Below are 15,721 nucleotides of genomic sequence, written 5' to 3' on the forward strand. Positions count from 1 at the left end.
CCATATTAGCAAATGTAGAATGTTTTATGACTGCTGTGTTTGCTTATTAACAGTACCTCTGGCTTTTCTTATTTTACTTTCATGTGCTGTATATCTAATCTCTTTTTTAAATCTTACTGATTATTTTCTAACTTAATGTCTTTGGGAAAAATCAGGATATAAACAAAATCTATAATTTTGTTGGTTAAAAGTTCTAAATAAATCAAAGAGAAAAATTAGGTAGCTGACAATTTATTTATCTTCAAAAACACATGTAACAGGGACCTTTTTGGATTGTAAATTTTACCCCATCCCTTCCTTCATCATTTGGCAGGTAGATTTCTAGGTTGCATGGGATGGGCTGATAGATGTACATCCTATAAAATCAAACCCCTAAAAGAGAAGAATTTAGCTAACTTCTCTAAGAGTTTGAGATTATCTCAAATATCTCTGATATCTGAAGGAGGTTCTGAAATGGAGAACTAGGTTCAATGCAGGGTTTCTACCATGGTAGTGCAAGGGTTGTGTTCATATCACGTGGATGCAATGGAAACTCTCTCCAGAATCAGCAAGCAACTCTAGTACCAGGAACATTCATTGAAGTTAAAGACTGGGTATGAGTGTAAAATATATATATGTGTGTGTATATATATATGTAAAAAATATATATGCAAAATAATTGGGTGATCAAATAAAAATTATATGTGTTGAGAACATTTAAGTATAAGATGAATCTTCCCCTGCTTTCCCCTCACCCCCTTACCCCCAAACACAGAAACAGACACAAAAGAACCATTACCATAAGTAGGGAAAAAGGAGCTACTACGACTTTTCGAAGGCAACCATATTTGGCTGCAACTGCCAGTTTCCAGTTATCTCTCTATTTGATACTTATAAATGGAATGGCCCTTTGAAAGTAATCATAATTCAAATAAATGCATGTATGTGTGTATCTGAGTTCCTAGTTGAAATAATAGGACATACTAGGAATATTTATACTGATCAAGATGGATTTCAAGGAAGGAAAAAATTATCATTTGTATTGGCATTATTTAATCCTCACAAAAATCAAGTGAAATAAAAACAAGAAAACACCTTTATATCACCCCAAAACAGGCTTACTGGGTTTAGTGACCTAAGGATGTTACATATGGGTGTTAATTCAATCAGAGTTGGGATTTCAAACCCAGGGTTTTGTCACAATAAAATTTTCACACTAAAAAATTATTAGTACTTCCAAGAAGACATTTTATGCCAATATAGAATGCTATGAGACATTTAATTTTATATAGAATAGAATATTATATAGAATAGAATAGAATATTTAATAGAATAGAATAGAACATTTAATAGAATAATGTCAAATAAGAGAGGTATACTCTCTCTTTTATGGACGAATGATAAATTTTTATGAATTAAGAAAGATAAAACTAAAATCTCTGAAAAATCAGTGGCTAAAATAAAGAGCTACTTAGTTGACATAGTTTATTTTTATGACTTACAGTTCCAGTGAAAGTGACTGCTGAAAATTTTGGAAACATCTACATTTTAATCCCATTTGGTTAGTCAAATTCTTTTCTTTAATTGACAATATTTCTGAAAAAAACACTTGGGAATTCTATTTTGGAAAATGCAAATTGTTTTTCCCATTCCTACATTATTTCATTAATTTATAGTGTGACCATCTTTGAAAATAATTTAGCTTATTACTTTTCAGTTGAATCATTTGCTGGTACACTCTCTTTCTTTACACAGAGAAACGAAGATTTGCATATACTCAGCCATCACAGTATCTGAATGTATATTCAAAATGGGAAAACATTCATAAACCTTGAAAGTCATGTATTATAAATATGAAAACTCTAAAATCACAGTCCATAAAACATAACAGAACTTTGAGAACATTAAAATGATTTGGCCAAAATTATACACTTGGCTACAAGTATCTGGACAATTGTAGTCAACAATTCTTTACTATATGGCTGTCCACAATGTTCCTCCCATAAGGTCTTTCCATAATGGTTTACTTTTATAGAAACCATTTTAGAATAAAAAATAATTCTCAAATGTCTTATTGTAAATGCTTAGTCACACTTGTTTTTTTAACTCCCACAATATATGAAATAGATAAAAGTAGGAGTGGTGTGGTTGATACAGGAATGAGGGAACCAGAACATCCACAACTTGTCAATTCTGCCAGTCACCAAGAAACACAATTTGAAAACCAATCATCTAGAACAGTTTTAGTGGTAAATAAATGTGTGGAATTCAGCTGAATAGGGATAACTTGTTATAACTGCACTGAACTGGTAATATATTAAATCTGGGTTTACTACAATCTAATGTAAATAAACCTCCAGCCTACTCCCCTCTTTCCTCAAACGACAAATTGTTGAAAGAATAAGGCCAAAAAGTTAAACACATACACATGCACGCACACACAAACACACACACAGACATCCACTTGGATATATTACTGGAGAAAAACTCATTAAAATGTCTTCCACTGCTAAATGTATATCGGAAACACAACGTACTTTCAGATTTATCATCTCTGGATGTGGATATTTTCACAACTATAAGATAGGTCAGCTTATGAAGTGATGGGAAGGGAACGTAGGCGCTGGTTTGTCAGGCTGAGCACACACTCTAATTCTGAACTGCTATCAGTCAAGAAACTTTTTAGTGAGACAGCTTTAATTTCTTAGCATGTAACATAAGCCACACATTCTTTGTGGAGATTCTCAAATTACATATGAATGAATTTTAAGATTTGTACGCATTAGAGTCCTTCAAAATGAGGTAATCAAAATATTTTATTGAAGAAGTTTTTAAGAGATAAACCAGAACAATTTTCCAAAGCTAGTCCACAGGAATTTGCCAAAGTATCTCCTAAAAATGTTGGAAGTATTTTACTTTTTACATTTATTTTTCTTTTTATTTTAAATATTAGAAATTGATATGTAAAACTAATTGCATTTTAATATTGATTAGGTTTCAAATTAATAATTTACCATTAAATAAACTATTCTTTATCTAAAAGTTTCTCTCTATTGGTATCAATTCTCAGACAGCTCACTCACTGATTAAGTCTCATCCAGTGATTCTCGCCTGTACAAATGGTCCTAGCATTGCTGTCCCTGAGGTAATTCACTTGAAGTCTCCAGCAATGAAAGAAGGAACAAATTGGGTTCAGCTAATTCATTTTCCATTGATGGAAAGAGAACTTTTTATAAAAGGTTTTAACCATATGGCTTAAAGCAAAAATGGGCTCCTGCCTTGTCTTCTTATAACTTTAAAAATTCTAAATATATAATTCCCTCCCTAAAAAATTATATTTAAATAACATTCACTTCTAAGTACATTTCATTTCCCAAGCACAAATTGATTACTATTACAATAACGTTTCATTCCAGTTAAATGTTTAAAAATTAGATGAAGGACCATGCCTTATCAATCAAGGCATCTTCCAAGTTGCTGTTTCAGTCTGCGTTTCTTGTTCTTAGTTTCTCAAATGCAGGAATAAAGTGCAGCAGTGCATTTAATTGGAATTTAGATATCCTAACATTTTGTTTCCCATCAGAGTGGTTTGAATTCCTGACAAATGATCTGTTGTATTAAAGTAGTCATCAATAAAGGAAGTGCTAGTTTAAGAAAAAGACTGAGAACAAAGAATTGCAAATTACTAAGTGACCTATTCACACTTGAGATTTCCAGGCCTTTCAAATGTTTAAAACCACTAGCCTTATAAAAGGCATTATGCATATACATGATTCATTTTACAGTACACCTGAAACTAACACAAATTAGAAATCAATTATACTCCAATAAAAATTTTAAAAAAGGTATTATGCACCAATGAGAGACAAGTAAACAAGGTTATGCTAGGAATTGCTTGAATTTCTCATTAAAGTGAAAGTCAAATACTTATTTTCATGATGGCCAAAGAGGAGAAAAGTGAAAAGCTTTTAAAATAATGTCCAATATAAATGTTAGAGACTAATTTATTAAACTGCTTGAGAATAGAATCTTAATTTTTTCAATTTATTAAAAGTAAATCGTGGTACTTCCCTGGTGGTCCAGTGGTTAAGAATCCATGCTTCCACCGCAGGGGGCATGGGTTCTATCCCTGGTCAGGGAACTAAGATCCCGCATGCCACGTGGTGTGGCAGAAAAGAATACAAAATAAAATAAAATAAAAGTAAAGTAAATCATTAAAATTCTACTAGGATCTTGTAGTGAAAACTGAAGCATGCTTCTTTTAGTCATGTGACACACACACAAACAGAATTACTTCTATATTCAGACTTATATAAGACAAGATGGACGGATATGTTTGGGAACTGGCATGAAAAACGTTGGAAGAATGGATGCAGTATGATGTAGCAAGGATGAGGCATATAATGGAATATTGTTCAGGCTAACTCCATAAATGTGGTCTAGAAAATAAGAACAGTCTATAAAGTTGCAATTTAGTCCATTATTAGCACTAGTCTAGAATCAGCAACCCCCCAAATGTGGTTATAATCGTATGACTATTTTATAACAAGAAGGAATTCAGACAGATTCCTAATCTGTTGTTAATTTTCTAAATTTTAAGCAGCTTTCAATTAGGAGATCTCTTCATGGATAATAGTATTTCCACTTAGTGAACTGGGATAAAATAAAGTTCTGGCTACAAGGCACCCTCCACCATATTTTTTTAAGTTCCCTTGCACGGTTCCACTCTTAAGGCAAGGGAAGAATTTACATGAGTAAGAACAGAGAAGGATGTTTATATACTAGGCTTATATGACAATATGGCTGGGTAAAGAAAAACTTCAACCCTAGATCACGTGAGCATACACACATTCTCTCTGAGTTTGTTATGTTCAAGGTCTAATTGGGAGCAAAAGATTCTCAGAGAGAATGCAAGGAATGTGTATTTATCATATCAACAGATTAAAGAAGATAAATTATAATTCTCTTAAAATAGAGAAAATATTTAATTTAAAATATTCCAGATTAATTAAAGAAAATAAAACATTGTAAAACTAACAAGACACTTTCAATTGATAAAGTCTTAATATGGAAAGTATTATAACAGACTTAATATCTTTAAAGTCAAGTGATATAAATACTGCTACCATGAGTTCTATTTAATATTGAATATTCGGCAGAAGTGTTAAGCCAAAGCAAAACAACCACAAGTACACTACTATTATACTGTTAGTTACTTTAAGAATATAAACAGCAAATACATTATAGAAGAAAAAGACATATGTAATCATAATCATAACAACAGCTATAAAGTTTCCAGGGATAGTTTTACAAGACTTGTAGTAGAACATAATAGAGAAAAGCAAGAATATATTACTGAAGGACCCGAGACACATAAGAAGTTCATGGAATGATGCACTGAATATTGTACAGAAGACAGTTCTGTGTTTCAGTTAAGACTGGATTTGATGGCGTAAGATATATATATATATATATATATATATATATATATATATATACACATTCACAGTAACATAGCAAAATCAAGGTTTATTTTACTCATTCAACTTTTTGGACAGAGGCTATATAGACTGGTGAAACTGCTCCATGAAGATATCAATTCCCAGGTTCCTTCTGTCCTTTTGCCTTAATCTTAGCATAAGCATATATATATATATATATATATATATATATATATATATATATATATATATATTTTTTTTTTTTTTTTGGTATGTGGGCCTCTCACTGTTGTGGCCTCTCCCGTTGCAGAGCACAGGCTCCGGACGCGCAGGCTCAGCGGCCATGGCTCACGGGCCCAGCCGCTCCGCGGCATGTGGGATCTTCCCGGACCGGGGCACGAACCTGTGTCCCCTGCATTGGCAGGTGGACTCTCAACCACTGCACCACCAGGGAAGCCCAGCATAAGCATATTTTGATGATAAACAGAATCCAGTTAAAAACAGGTTGTTAGGCTGTAAATGTAAGCTAGAAATCTCAATAACTCCAAATTTTTGCATAAACAACTTTAAGAACAGTTTTGTCATCCTGTCCATCAACTGAGATGGACAGGATGCCGGATAGTGGTACGGCAGGTCAGGAGTTCATTTTGGCACATCCCTTAGGAAAAACTCAAGTAAGGATACAAGTCTGGAAATGTCTATACTAGAGATGAAATTTAGAGGTCATGATTATGTAGACATGATTTAAAGCCATGGTACAGAAATTCATCTCCAAGAGAATAAATGCAGACAGAAGGGAGGATCAAGGACTGAGTCCTGAGAACGTCTAACAACATAAGTTTATGCAGAAGAGGAGAAAACAATACAAGTGTTTTAAAAGGAGTACCCACTAAATAGGAAGAAAGCTAAGAGAATAAAGTGACATGGGAAAGAAATGAAAAGAATGAATCGAGGGCCTGTGTCTAATGTTCATGAGAGATGAAGAAAAAGTGAAAACTGAGAATTGACCATTGGTTTTAGTAACATTGATTCATTGGTATTTTGATAAACTGTACAGTTTTTGTAATGTGGTAATGAAGTAGACTGATGTTGAGTTAGGCAGAAATAGGGAAAGAATTGGTACTAGTGAGATTACATAATTATTTTATGTTTTGAAATGTATTTTATGTTTTGAAATTTGTGTGTATATTATATATATGGCTGTATATAAATACAGTATTCAGTAAAAACTAAACTCATGATGTTGCAGAGGAAAAGAATGTTGTTTGATTGATGTCCTTATGTAGATTAAAAGGGTTAGAATCTAGGGTACATATGGAGAGATTTAATTTTGATAGGACCATAAATAATTTGAAGGTTAACAGCTGGGAACAACATGTGAATAGATGTAGTGGTGTGAATCTTTGGATGGTTCCACTCTGGTTGCTGATGTTTATTCCAACTTCAACTTCCCTCCTGCCTTCCCAAAAAGGAAAAAATAAAAATGAAGTAATGATGAGGAAGTAGTAGCACCTATATCAGGAGAGTGAAATAATTCCAGATATTTTCAGTGGAATTTCATTTACTAATAATCACTGGTCATAATTTATCTGACACTGACAAATGTTTTGCTTTTTCTTTTAAGCTGAATATATTATTGCACTGAACAAAATTATGGGGTTTTTGGTCAGGAATAAGAGAAGAATGGAACTTTTAAAGGTAAGTACCACTGTCTTTTATACTCAAGGTGTATTTCAACATAATCTTTCATAGAATTTGACAAGCTGAAATTAAACTCATAGACAAGAAAATTGCCCCAGAACAAAACAAAGCATAACAAAACAAAAACAAAACAAAACCGAGAAGAGTTTGATAAAAAGAAGACAACAGAAACGAGATTTTAATGTCTGGATAGTAATGCACTATCAAGCAATTAAATGAGAAATGGTTCAGAAACAGACACTTTCACTAATGTGACAGAATAGAGTACAGGAAGAAGTTACACTTATGATGTGACCATGACAGCTGTAACATTCTCCTGAACTTGACTAAACTTAAGACAGGTTTCTTCTTGACTCTAGGTGCTTGACCTCCCTTTTCTCAGAGCATTTACGTTAGAAAACTTATTGGCCTAATTACACTGACAAATGTACTCCTAATGTTCTCTATTTCTTTTCCACTAGCTCACTGAAGTGCTTAAATCTCTTTCATTTCAGTAGAGTTGGGTTCAGTTTCTTTCTCTATTGCAATGGCCTTGATCCCTATCCTAGTTGACCTGATGATATCTCCCTTGCCTGTGAAACTTGTACAGTACAATTCTTCTTTGACAAATGAAGTTGTATGTGATGTAAGTGGTATTACCAAGCTACAAGGAAATGATCTTTATTCATAAAATTGTATGAGAAGATTGGCTATCCAATTGGGGAAAATGATTTTATTTCACACTGTTTGCAAAATAAAATCAAAGTAAGTTAAAAACATAAAAGTTTAAAGAATAAAAATAAGGTTAGTATAAAAATATAGGATAATGCAATATTTTATTCATGAAAATACTTTTTTCATGCTTAATTTATTCTGGGGCCTAGTAGAAGTACTCGGCACTGATAAAAGAGAAAAACATTAAACCTGATCTTATTAAAACATAAAAAAGGTATTGCTCAATCTGACCAAAGGAAACTAACAAATCAAATAATCAATACTTCTATACTTCAAAAGATATTATACAAAGAGAATAAATATAACTAAAAACCTATAAGAAAATATGTCCAACAAATGTATAAAATAAATTATATACAGAACACATCAAATATTTTTACAAAACAAAAAGTGAAAGAAAAACATTCCCAAAGGAAGTTGGGCAAAACATATGAACAAATGGTTTGTGGAAATGCATCTTAGTTCTGTTGACTGAAAAAAATGCACAAGAGAGGTGTGAGCTATGTTTTATTTGGGGCAAAATGAGGACTATAGCCCAGGAGGCAGCATTTCAGATAGCTCTGAGAAACTGCTCCAAAGAGGTAGAGGGGAAGGTCAGTATATACAAGATTTTGGTGAAGGGAGTGGGGTACGTGCAATCAAGCACACATTTTTTGCAGAAGGTTGCTGATAGTCTCATGAAGGTTACTGCTAGTCATCAGGAGCAGACATCACCGTGAATGATTTTAGTGCTTTTCTAGATATGAGGAGGTGTAAGAATTGGGCTCATAAAATCTTCTCCTGAACATATGTAACTACCTGAAGGCCTGTTCTGACAATTTTTCCCAGAGCACAGAGTGCCTCATTCCTGAACTCCACCCTAGCCTCCATCCAGGGTGTGTTGAAGGTCAGCCATTGCAGCAGACTGTGATTTTAAACCTTATAGGGGCAGATGGCAAGTGCCAATTTTTAGCTGGCAGTTCCAAAATGTATTTTTTAAAACCCCATGCCTTTTAATAGAAAAAACACAAACATCATAAAAAAAAAAGTCTAAGAAAAAAATTATATCCTTCAAACAATCACAATTAGCATTACATTGAAAAGTTTAAAAACATTTTTAAATGACTATAATATCTAACGTGAACAAAAATTATCACAACATTATGAGTACAATTTAGCCTCATACAGGTAAAAACACCATGATACAGCAATGATACTTCTTAGTATATAACTCAAATGAGTGAAGCAAGCTAAGCATTCATGCTGCAAGAAAACATTGCAGCACTGTTTGTGATCAGGAAAAAAAAAATAATTGGTGGACTGAAAAACTAAACTGCATAATGGAATACAACATAGCAATGAAAAGATATACCAGAATATATGGGTTAGAAAGAAAGGATTCATAACAATGTTGCAAAACATCAAATATGACAAATTAAATTCCAGACACATATTTAGAATAAATTGTACAAAACACCAATATATATTTTTATGGAGCCTATGAAAGTTGAGAAATAGGTAGAGAGAAACAGGTTGAAATTAATGCATAAAACTGAGCATTTGAGCTTGGGAACTTATTTAAGGAGGACTTTAGTCTTATTTTCAGTGTTTAAATTTGTACCAGGAGAATATAGTCTGGCATTGTTTGGGAAGTAAGATAACTGAATAAAATAAAATAAAATTTAAAATGTGCCAGGAATAATAATAATGTTTCAAAATATGATATCATGGTAAAATTGATTTCAAAGTAGAGTACTAGAACATGTTTGAACGTTCTCAGAAAAATACGTTTTAAAAATTCATATTCATATAAAATATTGATTAAAGAACTAACCTAAAAGGTACTGAGTATAGGAATATTTACCTTCATGCTTTTGAGGTATTTTGGTATATGGTTGTTTAACAGTTTGGCTTTGAAGTTTCTGATATTAATTCCTGACTTCACTCTGCCATGCTATCAGTGGGATCTAGAGAAAGGTATTAACTATCTCCATGAGAAAACCAGGGAAATAAATCACTTCCACTTAGTATAGTTGTCATGTTGTTTAAATGCTTTCAACTATGTGAAAAGCTTAGTAAAATGCCTGAGACACAGCAGAAATTCGATACAGGTTAGCTATTATTATTATTCCCTAAAAAAAAAGGGAAAGTAACACAGAAGAACAAAGTAGTTATGCCCTGCAGGTACACACAAAAGCAAGTTCATTTGAATATAATCATGGTTATTATTTTAAAGTTTTATCTGAAAGAAAACCAGCTAAACTTGAGAACAGTAAAATTCTTATGGCAACTAAAAAACAAAACAAAACATGGTCATTTTAATGCAGCCATAATTAATTCACTTGAAAATGGCATAATATTGTTTCAAAGAATCATGAAAACTTGACTTTAAAAAAATAAATTTGATCATGATATTTTGATATTCTTCATTATCCAAGATTTGGAATTCTGACTTAAATAAATTTCTATTCATCCATAAGACTGAGAATAATATAAAACAAATATTCTTATAGGAAACATATGACCTAAACTTAGAGGTAATTTCTAAACTATTATCTCAAAATGATTATAATTACAAACATATTTTAATTAAAATTAGCATGTAGAAAATTCAATAAAGAAGAAAATGTTGAATATTAGTTTTGCTTTTTAAAAATTTTCCCCTTACTGCCCAAAACAGTAAAATAAGACCCAATGTTTAACACAGCAGGTTGTAAAGTATCTACTTTTTTAAAAAGTAGAGAGATATTTTTCCCAATATATGAGTTCGGTACTCCCTTTGCAGTTACGTGCTGAAAAGTGTTTGAATGGAATTATTTTCTTTCAAAATATACTCATTTTACATATAATTTAGTCACATTGTTTAAAGTTGGCATAGCAAATTGCACTATGTACATAATTCTCCCTTTTCATTGTTTATAAAATGTTTAAAATACAACCAATTCACTTTAAGTTCACTACTAAAATTACAGCTCATTGTCTCAAATTCTTTCTTTAGTTGATTTTCATATTACAAGAGCCTCTGTAGCAATTTAGCACTTATAAAACAGAAAGACTTTGCACTTATAGGGAACTGACAACCCATTGCTGGAAATTATGTTCCATCTGTCACTTCAACAAATTTCAAGTGTTTCTCTTTTTCAATATTTTAGTGCTATATAATTTAATTTAGGATTATTTCTTTAGATGATTCTTGAGTTCTCAGTAACTATGGAAGCTGCTGTAGAAGTAAAACAACTTAGGATCATTTTCCTTTTTCTTGCAAATGCTTTCAATAACTACAGATTCCTTTTACCTTTTTTGAAAAATACATTTTTAGTCACTTAAGTGGAAAAAATCAACAGATGGGCAATTAAATTTATTGAAAGGACTTTGATTTAGAAGCAGGAGATGTGATTTTTGTCTACTGAAATAAAAACGCACAGCATGAGAGCTGTGAGTTTGTTTTATCTGGGGAGTTACTGAGGACTGTAGCCCAGAATACAGCCTCTCAGCTCTGAGGAACTGTTCTGAAGAGGTAGAGGGGGGTCAGTATAGACGTGATTTTGGCAAAGGGGTAAATGCACCGAAGCACACTTCTCAGTAGAAGGTTGCTGCCTGTCATTTAGTTAATGGTTTTAGTGCTTTTCTAAGTATGGGAAGATGCAAGAATCCAGGTTCATAAAAATTTTCTTCTGAAATATCTAAATATCTAAGGACCTGTTTTCCCTGTTTTCCTAGAGCAGAGTGCCTCATCCTGATCTTTGCCCTGAATTCCTTTTAGGATGTTTTGTAGGTTAGTGACTGCATTGACTAATGACTTGATACTTGTAGAACAAGATGGTGGGCAACATTATTTTACAAGTTCAAGTACTGACTCTGTTTAAAAAGCTCTATATCTTTGGGAAGTATCTATATCCTTACTTTTTTTCTTCATTTGTAAAATCAAGTTTAGGATAATTCATTTTATATTTATCCAGCCATTACTTATTGATCTCCAGCTATGTGCCATTAAGTATTCTGGGTGCTGGAGACACAGCACTGAACAAAACCAAACACTTGTTTTCAAAATCTTAAATAATTTGGTGAAGTAGGGGTAGAGAGAGACTTAACAGAGAAAATTAAAGAGTAAATTAATAGATTAGAATCTATTCATTAGATAATTATACTTATTTTGAGAATAAAACAGATAAAATTATATAGGGAGCACTGAGAGGAAGGGTTTGGCCCACATTTTTTCTGTTTGTTAAGAAAAATATAAGAAAAATTATATGTGAAAATCTTCTTACAAATTCTTAAGCGGTGAAGAAATATTGACTTTTATATTATAGATATATAATTACATTATATATTCCATACTTTAAAGAAAGATATTAATTAATAAATATATAGGGACTTTTTCCCCAGCTTGTCTAGTTTAATTGCAGCTAGGAGCTGAATGAATAAAAAGCAGCTCATTTTCTTTTTTTTTTTTTTTTTTTCTTAATGTTCAGACTTGCAAAATATTATTTCTTCAGCTAAGGACATGAACCATATAACCAATTTTAGGCAAATTTTTAGAATTTGAAGTAAATTATGGAGATCAAAGTGCTCAGTTAAGACAATGATGAAACTCATAAGAAGTTGTATATAGATGCACGAATAAGTGAAGAGGAGAATGTGCCATAACTAAAGAGAACTAAGAGGCAGATGAACACCTGTTACACAGAGAAAAAGGACAGAGTAAAATGGCGTTGGAAGGCTTAGCAAGTCATATGGTGTGTGTGTAAATATGCATCTAACGTTTACATTGTTTATGTAAAACAGAGTTGATCAGCCATAAATTTTATTACCAGAAAAGAAGAAGTATTCAATAGTATTTTCCTTACTGGGAGGATGGTTTCTTTTTTCATTATTTCTTGATATTGTAATGGACGCTAATGTTTCCATAACTGATAGAAGTGCAATTAATTTTGGAAAATTGTTTTCAAGTTGTGAAATATTTGTGAATTTCCAGAGCTAGAAATTTTGCTTTACATATAAATTATACCTGATATACATAAATTTGTTTCATAATTAATAATTAAATTCTATATTAAAACATTTCAATTTACATAGTTTTCTATTTTTATTTGTATCCCTTCTCTTATCCCCCAAATGCTACTACTATATGTTTTGTCTTCTTAGCTCTTAAATCATTTGCAATAATCCAGCACTGTATATTTTTTTGCATCTAACTTACAGAGCACAGATATATGCTTTATAGAGTCTAGAGCTTATGAATGCATTTAGAAAGTAAGAAAAAAGTGTAAGCTTAATTTTTATTTCAAAATGTTATGTCAAATCACTAAAATATCTAATCCCATGCTCTAAATGAGAAGAGAAATTGACTTCTTTGTGTTAAGTCAAGAAATTTTTCAATAGAAACCTATGGCACACCTCCTGTTTTGTTTTCAACATGAGAATAAGATTAGTTGATCACTTCTAACTGGAAAAGAAATAAAGAAATTGAGTGTCTGGCAAAATGGACACCATTTGCCATGAGAAGCTCAGATAAGCTGTGAATTATTCCTTTAGGCTGAACATTGATACCACTCTCTTTTCTTTCTTTTTTAGCAGAAATAAATAAATAGAATGGTTTCTAACTAAAAAACAAATAATAACGGATGTATTGAAGTCATCAGTAAAACCAAAATATATTTTTATCAAATTCTCCTTGCATTTTTAATATGTTCAGTTACATTGTATATATAGTATATGTATGTGCATATAGTATGTGTGTGTGTGTGTGTGTATATATATATATATATAGAGAGAGAGAGAGAGAGAGAGAGAGAGAGGGAGAGAAGACAGAGAGAGAAAGAGAAAGACACTGACGGAGAGACAGGCAGAGGGGCTTCCCTGGTGGCACAGTGGTTGACAGTCCACCTGCCGATGCAGGGGACACGGGTTCGTGCCCCGGTCTGGGAGGACCCCACATGCCACGGAGCGGCTGGGCCCGTGGGCCATGGCTGCTGAGCCTGTGTGTCCTGAGCCTGTGCTCCACAATGGGAGAGGCCACAAGAGTGAGAGGCCCGCGTACCGCAAAAAAAAAAAAAAAAAAAAAAAAAAAAAGAGAGAGACAGAATGAGAGAGGAGAGTTAGAGTCAGTGAGGTGTTAATGTTTATGTTTATGACTCTACTAATTTTTCCTATATTGTACTACAATTGTGGTTGGGACTAATAGTCTTCTCCATTACCTGTTTCCCTCCTTCCTTTTTAGTAACATAACCCTTTATTTTGCTTGATATATCTAAGTCTTTTAGCAAGGAGATTCAAAAAGAAATCACTTTATTTTCTCCAATCTCATTCAAATGTATAAGTGGATTGTACTTATGCATATTATGATATTTATACACAAAATCATTCTGTTTATTACCAACAATAATAAATTTTCAGTCTATATGTCAAATCATTATATCAGCAAGTACCTATTTATTAAAATTCATTTTTAAAAAATTAATACATTTATTAATTTACAGTTGGTATTAATTTTGTGGTACTTTTTTCTTTCAGATATAGGTGCATAACATTTTCACTTTTTGACCAAATATCTACTATATTTTCACATGATAGTCATGTAGTTTTTTTTTTTAAACGTCTTTATTAGAGTATAATTGCTTTACAATGGTGTTTAGTTTCTGCTTTATAACAAAGTGAATCAGTTATACATAAACACATATCCCCATATCTCTTCCTTCTTGCATCTCCCTCCCTCCCACCCTCCCTATCCCACCCCTCTAGGTGGTCACAAAGCACCAAGCTGATCTCCCTGTGCTATGCAGCTGCTTCCCACTAGCTATCTATTTTACATTTGGTAGTGTATATATGTCCATGCCACTCTCTCACTTTGTCCCAGCTTACCCTTCCCCCTCCCCGTATCCTCAAGTCCATTCTCTAGTATGTCTGCGTCTTTATTCCCGTCTTGCCCCTAGGGTCTTCATGACCATTTCTTTTGTTGTTGTTTTTTAGATTCCATATATGTCTGTTAGCATACGGTATTTGTTTTTCTCTTTCTGACTTACTTCACTCTGTATGACACACTCTAGGTCCATCCACCTCACTACAAATAACTCAATTTCGCTTCTTTTTATGGCTGAGTAATTTTCCATTGTATATATGTGCTACATCTTCTTTACCTATTCATCTGTTGATGGACACGTAGGTTGCTTCCATGTCCTGGCTATTGTAAATAGAGCTGCAATGAACATTGTGGTACATGACTCTTTTTGAATTATGGTTTTCTCAGGGTATAGGCCCAGTAGTGGGATTGCTGGGTCGTATGGTAGTTCTATTTCTAGTTTCTTAAGGAACCTCCATACTATTCTCCATAGTGGCTGTATCAACTTACATTCCCACCAACAGTGTAAGAGGGTTCTTCCCTTTTCTCCACACCCTCGCCAGCATTTACTGTTTGTAGATTTTTTTGATGATGGCCATTCTGACCGGTGTGAGATGATACCTCACTGTAGTTTTGATTTGCATTTTTCTAATAATTAGTGATGTTGAGCATCTTTTCATGTGTTATTTGGCCATCTGTATATCTTCTCTGGAGAAATGTATGTTTAGGTCTTCTGCCCATTTTTGGAATGGGTTGTTTGTTTTTTTGATATTGAGCTCCATGAGCTGCTTGTAAATTTTGGAGATTAATCCTTTGTCGGTTGCTTCATTTGCAAATATTTTCTCCCATTCTGAGGGTTGTCTGTTAGTCTTATCATTTCCTTTGCTGTGCAAAACCTTTTAAGTTTCATTAGGTCCCATTTGTTTATTTTTGTTTTATTTTCCATTTCCCTAGGAGGTGGGTCAGAAAGGATCTTGCTGTGATTTATGTCATAGAGTGTTCTACCTATGTTTTCCTCTAAGAGTTTGATAGTGTCTGCCCTTACATTTAGGTTTTTAACCCATTTTGA

This window comes from Lagenorhynchus albirostris, chromosome 18, assembly GCF_949774975.1.
Source record: "Lagenorhynchus albirostris chromosome 18, mLagAlb1.1, whole genome shotgun sequence".
NCBI classification, from domain to species: domain Eukaryota; kingdom Metazoa; phylum Chordata; class Mammalia; order Artiodactyla; family Delphinidae; genus Lagenorhynchus; species Lagenorhynchus albirostris.